Below are 6,065 nucleotides of genomic sequence, written 5' to 3'. Positions count from 1 at the left end.
TTCATCTTCAGCTGTGTCTGAAGTCAGTTGTAGTTCTTGTGTTTCTCTTCCTTCTGTGATTCTTCTTGATAACAGCAGGTGTTCATCATTAATGATCAATCATCACATAATTATCTCCTTAACTCCAGCACTGCTTCAATTCTACTTGAACACTCTGTAGTGTGGAAACACATGAACACTGGCGCAAATTAGACCAAATCATTTTTTGAGTGCAGTCTTACTGGCAACCAAAATTGCCAGTAAGTTACTGTAAATTTTACAGCAATTTTTTACAGTGCAGGTATGCTATCATCTATGTGACACAATTTAACTACTTTGCTATGTATTTATTTTTACACATCATGGCAAACCAAAGCAACTGAAATTGTTTTTATAAAATAATTTCCTCCTAACAGCAATGAGAAAAAGCTTTAAGGCATAAGAGTTTAAAAAATATATATATATATAATATATATTTTATATATTTTGTAGAAATTCAATTTGTGTGTATGTGTATTTAAACTTTAACTCCCAGAAGGGGACTGGCCATCTTGATTACATAATAGATCCTTCATAGTTTCATCTTCTGCAACAAAAATAAAATTTTTGTTTTGTTTTGTTTTGTTTTTTTCATTTAGTAGTTTTGATGACTTATGCGTTTTAAACTGAAATACAAAAAAAAAAAAAACTTACCTCATCTAACACACAACATAACATTCTAATTACTTAACGTTCTGTGATGAAACTTCAGAAACACACATTTTATCATGATATTAAACAATTTCTAAACTGAAATTGTGTTTTATGAAACTCAAAACTGGTCATTTTAAATGGAAAGACTGCAAACCTTGCCTTCCTCACGCCGGTGATTTGTTGAGGGACGCGTTTCTTCTTTTTACAGAGCATGTTTTAGTATCGGGTATGATTCTCGCTGGTGCGAGAGGTCCCGGTTCAAATCCCGGACGAGCCCAACTGCAGCTTTGAGGAGCGGCAGTTCATTCTGGTTTCTTTGGCTCATTTGCACAGCATAGTTAGGTACTTGTCTTTCAATGTTGACGCCTCGTCTTCTACTTAGTCTCTCACCCACGGCTTATGCGCTATGCTTAGTGGTTACCTCGGTGGGTTAGAGATTTTCCAAACCAGGCCGAAATAGCTCAGTTGGGAGAGCTGCTAGACTGAAGATCTAAAGGTCCCTGGTTCTATCCCGGATTTCGCACAGGGGAGCGTGGAGACCTTTTTGAAAGCATACTGATACGGGTTGGCTGCGTTTCTCAGAGCCTCCTTCTGAGTCATTTCTACACTGCAATCAGAAGGGAAGACGACCAAGCTGCAGCTTGGTTCCATGGTGTAACGGTTAGCACTCTGGACTTTGAATCCAGCGATCCGAGTTCAAATCTCGTGGAACCTGCTGGCTTTTTGACTGGCAGTGCTCAGCAGAGAGGAGCCTCTCTGTGGCAGCGTGTCTTCAAAGGGTGTTCTACAGTGCCTTTTAACTGCAATCGCACGCCGCTGTCCAGTAAGACTAGCACTGTGTCTGCGCATTTTGAAGTCTGCTTCTCGCCGATCTTAGTTCCTCGTCTGCACTTTAAACTTGGTCGATCACTTAACTCGGTGGCTTAGAGCGCTTGCGCTGAAAAGAGGTGTTTTTTTGAGATTCCTCAGATGGCCCGCGCTGCAGGGCAGCCGCCTGAGGTTCACTCAATCCTTGACATTTTTCTCAACATTGGTATGGGATGGCAGAAAGGAGTTTCTAGGAAATCTTTACGGCCCTGTGAGCCTTCTTTCTACATTTACTAGCTAGGGGAGCATTCTGTGGCTCGTTGGTCTAGGGGTATGATTCTCGCTTAGGGTGCGAGAGGTCCCGGGTTCAAATCCCGGACGAGCCCTTTTCAGCGACTATTTTTTGGAACGGACTCTGTAAATCGAGGGGTGAAATAAATGGTTTGGGGAATACAGGCTTTTTGGGCTATGGCTTGTTGGTCTAGGGGTATGATTCTCGCTAGGTGCGAGAGGTCCCGGTTGAAACCCGGACGAGCCCGCCTCTCTTTGGATACTCTTTTCTTGAGCAGTATCCTTCCATTCTGCCTTCCTTGGCCAATCGCACGCCGAAGTAAAACTAGCAGTGTGTCTGCACGTTTTCAAGCCTGCTTCTCGCCGATCTTAGTTCCTCTTCTTCAATTTAAACTTGGTCGACTGCTTAACTCGGTGGCTTAGAGAGCTTGCGCTGAAAAGTGGTGTCATTTTTGAGATGGCTCAGATGGGCAGCGCTGCAGGGTAGCCGTCTGCGGTTCACTCAAGCCTCGTGTCCTTTGTCTAGACATTTTTCTTAACATTGGTTTGTTGATGGCTACCCAAGCAAGTGGAGATATGGCAGAGAGGAGTTTCTCGGAAATCTTCACGGCCCTGTGAGCCTTCTTTCTGCATTTGCTAGTTTTAGGAGCGTTCCGTGGCTCGTTGGTCTAGGGGTATGATTCTCGCTTTGGGTGCGAGAGGTCCCGGGTTCAAATCCCGGACGAGCCCACCTGCACCTTTGAGGAGTGGCCATTAACTCTGATTTATTTGGCTCATTTGCACAGCATTGTTAGGTACTTGGCTTTGAATGTTGACGTCTCGTCCTTCTACTTGGTCTCTCACCCACGACTTATGCTTGCTTTGAGCGGTTAGCTCAGTCAGTTAGAGATTGGCTCACCGAGGCCGAAATAGCTCAGTTGAGAGCGTTAGATTGAAGATCTAAAGATCCCGGTTTTCCGGCAGAGGGGAGCAGGGAGACCTTTTTGGACAGCATACTGATACTCGCGGGTCAGCTGCTTTTCTCAGTGCCTCCTTCTGAGTTCTACACTGCAAAAAGAAGGGAAGACGACCCTGTCTCTGCTTGGTTCCATGGTGTAACGGTTAGCACTCTGGACTCTGAATCCAGCGATCCGAGTTCAAATCTCGGTGGAACCTGCTGTCTTTTGACTGGCAGTGCTCTGCAAAGAGGATCCCACGTCACAACCTTCTCTGTGGCAGCGTGTCTAGAAAGGGTGTGCTACAGTGGCCTCCTTTAACCGTGCCACAATCGCACGCCGCCAAGTTAGACTAGCACTGTGTCTGAGCGTTTTCAAGCCTGCGTCTCGCCGATCTTAGTTCCTCGTCTTCCATGTAAACTTGGTCGACCACTTAACTCTGTGGTTTAGAGCGCTTGCGCTGAAAAGAGGTGTCGTTTTTGAGATGGCTCACATGGGCCGCGCAGCAGGGTAGCCGTCTGCGGTTCACTCAAGCCTTGACATTTTTCTCAACATTGGTTTGGGATGGCTACCCTAGCCAGTGGAGATTTGGCAGAAAGGAGTTTCTCGGAAATCTTTACGGCCCTGTGAGACTTCTTTCTACATTTACTAGCTAGGGGAGCATTCAGTGGCTCGTTGGTCTAGGGGTATGATTCTCGCTTTGGGTGCGAGAGGTCCCGGGTTCAAATCCCGGACGAGCCCAACTGCAGCTTTGAGGAGCGACAGTTCATTCTGGTTTCTTTGGCTCATTTGCACAGCATAGTTAGGTACTTTTCTTTCAATGTTGACGTCTCGTCCTTCTACTTAGTCTCTCACCTACGGCTTGCGTTGCGTTTAGTGGTTACCTCGGTGGGTTAGAGATTTTCCAAGCCAGGCCGAAATAGCTCAGTTGGGAGAGCGTTAGACTGAAGATCTAAAGGTCCCTGGTTCTATCCCGGATTTCGGCACAGGGGAGCGTGGAGACCTTTTTGGAAAGCATTCTGATACTCGCGGGTTGGCTGCGTTTCTCAGAGCCTCCTTCTGAGTCATTTCTACACTGCAATCAGAAGGGAAGACGACCAAGCTGCAGCTTGGTTCCATGGTGTAACGGTTAGCACTCTGGACTTTGAATCCAGCGATCCGAGTTCAAATCTCGGTGGAACCTGTTGGTTTTTGACTGGCAGTGCTCAGCAGAGAGGAGCCTTCTCTGTGGCAGCGTGTCTTCAAAGGGTGTTCTACAGTGCCCTCTTTTAACCGTGCCCCAATCGCACGCCGCTGTCCAGTAAGACTAGCACTGTGTCTGCGCATTTTGAAGTCTGCTTCTCGCCGATCTTAGTTCCTCGTCTGCACTTTAAACTTGGTCGATCACTTAACTCGGTGGCTTAGAGCGCTTGCGCTGAAAAGAGGTGTTTTTTTGAGATTCCTCAGATGGCCCGCGCTGCAGGGCAGCCGTCTGAGGTTCACTCAATCCTTGACATTTTTCTCAACATTGGTATGGGATGGCAGAAAGGAGTTTCTAGGAAATCTTTACGGCCCTGTGAGCCTTCTTTCTACATTTACTAGCTAGGGGAGCATTCTGTGGCTCGTTGGTCTAGGGGTATGATTCTCGCTTAGGGTGCGAGAGGTCCCGGGTTCAAATCCCGGACGAGCCCTTTTCAGCGACTATTTTTTGGAACGGACTCTGTAAATCGAGGGCGGTGAAATAAATGGTTTGGGGGGAATACAGGCTTTTTTGGGCTATGGCTTGTTGGTCTAGGGGTATGATTCTCGCTTAGGGTGCGAGAGGTCCCGGGTTGAAATCCCGGACGAGCCCGCCTCTCTTTTTGGATACTCTTTTCTTGAGCAGTATCCTTCCATTCTGCCTTCCCTTGGCCAATCGCACGCCGCCCTCAAGTAAAACTAGCAGTGTGTCTGCACGTTTTCAAGCCTGCTTCTCGCCGATCTTAGTTCCTCTTCTTCAATTTAAACTTGGTCGACTGCTTAACTCGGTGGCTTAGAGAGCTTGCGCTGAAAAGTGGTGTCATTTTTGAGATGGCTCAGATGGGCAGCGCTGCAGGGTAGCCGTCTGCGGTTCACTCAAGCCTCGTGTCCTTTGTCTAGACATTTTTCTTAACATTGGTTTGTTGATGGCTACCCAAGCAAGTGGAGATATGGCAGAGAGGAGTTTCTCGGAAATCTTCACGGCCCTGTGAGCCTTCTTTCTGCATTTGCTAGTTTTAGGAGCGTTCCGTGGCTCGTTGGTCTAGGGGTATGATTCTCGCTTTGGGTGCGAGAGGTCCCGGGTTCAAATCCCGGACGAGCCCACCTGCACCTTTGAGGAGTGGCCATTAACTCTGATTTATTTGGCTCATTTGCACAGCATTGTTAGGTACTTGGCTTTGAATGTTGACGTCTCGTCCTTCTACTTGGTCTCTCACCTACGACTTATGCTGTTGCTGAGCTGTTAGCTCAGTCAGTTAGAGATTGGCTCACCGAGGCCGAAATAGCTCAGTTGAGAGCGTTAGATTGAAGATCTAAAGATCCCGGTTTTCCGGCAGAGGGGAGCAGGGAGACCTTTTTGGACAGCATACTGATACTCGCGGGTCAGCTGCTTTTCTCAGTGCCTCCTTCTGAGTTCTACACTGCAAAAAGAAGGGAAGACGACCCTGTCTCTGCTTGGTTCCATGGTGTAACGGTTAGCACTCTGGACTCTGAATCCAGCGATCCGAGTTCAAATCTCGGTGGAACCTGCTGTCTTTTGACTGGCAGTGCTCTGCAAAGAGGATCCCACGTCACAACCTTCTCTGTGGCAGCGTGTCTAGAAAGGGTGTGCTACAGTGGCCTCCTTTAACCGTGCCACAATCGCACGCCGCCTTCAAGTTAGACTAGCACTGTGTCTGAGCGTTTTCAAGCCTGCGTCTCGCCGATCTTAGTTCCTCGTCTTCCATGTAAACTTGGTCGACCACTTAACTCTGTGGTTTAGAGCGCTTGCGCTGAAAAGAGGTGTCGTTTTTGAGATGGCTCACATGGGTCACAAGAGCAGGGTAGCCGCTCATGGTTCACTCAAGCCTTGACATTTTTCTCAACATTGGTTTGGGATGGCTACCCTAGCCAGTGGAGATTTGGCAGAAAGGAGTTTCTCGGAAATCTTTACGGCCCTGTGAGACTTCTTTCTACATTTACTAGCTAGGGGAGCATTCAGTGGCTCGTTGGTCTAGGGGTATGATTCTCGCTTTGGGTGCGAGAGGTCCCGGGTTCAAATCCCGGACGAGCCCAACTGCAGCTTTGAGGAGCGACAGTTCATTCTGGTTTCTTTGGCTCATTTGCACAGCATAGTTAGGTACTTTTCTTTCAATGTTGACG

The 6,065-nt window shown here is 47.6% G+C and overlaps 11 non-coding genes across 11 annotated transcripts; all 11 read left to right on the top strand.

Moving 5' to 3' along the window:
• The first annotated feature begins 1,793 nt into the window (after positions 1–1,793).
• Positions 1,794–1,865, top strand: trnap-agg (transfer RNA proline (anticodon AGG)). Its single transcript has one exon. It is a non-coding gene; the product is annotated as a tRNA-Pro (tRNA).
• Positions 1,866–2,427: 562 nt separating this feature from the next.
• trnap-ugg (transfer RNA proline (anticodon UGG)) lies at positions 2,428–2,499 on the top strand. The gene has a single exon. It is a non-coding gene; the product is annotated as a tRNA-Pro (tRNA).
• A 354-nt stretch (positions 2,500–2,853) lies between these two features.
• trnaq-cug (transfer RNA glutamine (anticodon CUG)) lies at positions 2,854–2,925 on the top strand. Its single transcript has one exon. It is a non-coding gene; the product is annotated as a tRNA-Gln (tRNA).
• Positions 2,926–3,374: 449 nt separating this feature from the next.
• On the top strand, positions 3,375–3,446 carry trnap-ugg (transfer RNA proline (anticodon UGG)). The gene has a single exon. It is a non-coding gene; the product is annotated as a tRNA-Pro (tRNA).
• A 172-nt stretch (positions 3,447–3,618) lies between these two features.
• trnaf-gaa (transfer RNA phenylalanine (anticodon GAA)) lies at positions 3,619–3,691 on the top strand. Its single transcript has one exon. It is a non-coding gene; the product is annotated as a tRNA-Phe (tRNA).
• Positions 3,692–3,816: 125 nt separating this feature from the next.
• trnaq-uug (transfer RNA glutamine (anticodon UUG)) lies at positions 3,817–3,888 on the top strand. Its single transcript has one exon. It is a non-coding gene; the product is annotated as a tRNA-Gln (tRNA).
• Positions 3,889–4,303: 415 nt separating this feature from the next.
• On the top strand, positions 4,304–4,375 carry trnap-agg (transfer RNA proline (anticodon AGG)). The gene has a single exon. It is a non-coding gene; the product is annotated as a tRNA-Pro (tRNA).
• An 89-nt stretch (positions 4,376–4,464) lies between these two features.
• trnap-agg (transfer RNA proline (anticodon AGG)) lies at positions 4,465–4,536 on the top strand. The gene has a single exon. It is a non-coding gene; the product is annotated as a tRNA-Pro (tRNA).
• Positions 4,537–4,954: 418 nt separating this feature from the next.
• On the top strand, positions 4,955–5,026 carry trnap-ugg (transfer RNA proline (anticodon UGG)). The gene has a single exon. It is a non-coding gene; the product is annotated as a tRNA-Pro (tRNA).
• Positions 5,027–5,380: 354 nt separating this feature from the next.
• Positions 5,381–5,452, top strand: trnaq-cug (transfer RNA glutamine (anticodon CUG)). The gene has a single exon. It is a non-coding gene; the product is annotated as a tRNA-Gln (tRNA).
• Positions 5,453–5,905: 453 nt separating this feature from the next.
• On the top strand, positions 5,906–5,977 carry trnap-ugg (transfer RNA proline (anticodon UGG)). The gene has a single exon. It is a non-coding gene; the product is annotated as a tRNA-Pro (tRNA).
• Positions 5,978–6,065: the final 88 nt, after the last annotated feature.

Source organism: Onychostoma macrolepis, chromosome 11, assembly GCF_012432095.1.
Source record: "Onychostoma macrolepis isolate SWU-2019 chromosome 11, ASM1243209v1, whole genome shotgun sequence".
Taxonomy (NCBI): domain Eukaryota; kingdom Metazoa; phylum Chordata; class Actinopteri; order Cypriniformes; family Cyprinidae; genus Onychostoma; species Onychostoma macrolepis.
Note: the sequence above shows the minus strand (reverse complement) of the source record. Positions and strands in the feature narration are given on the sequence as shown.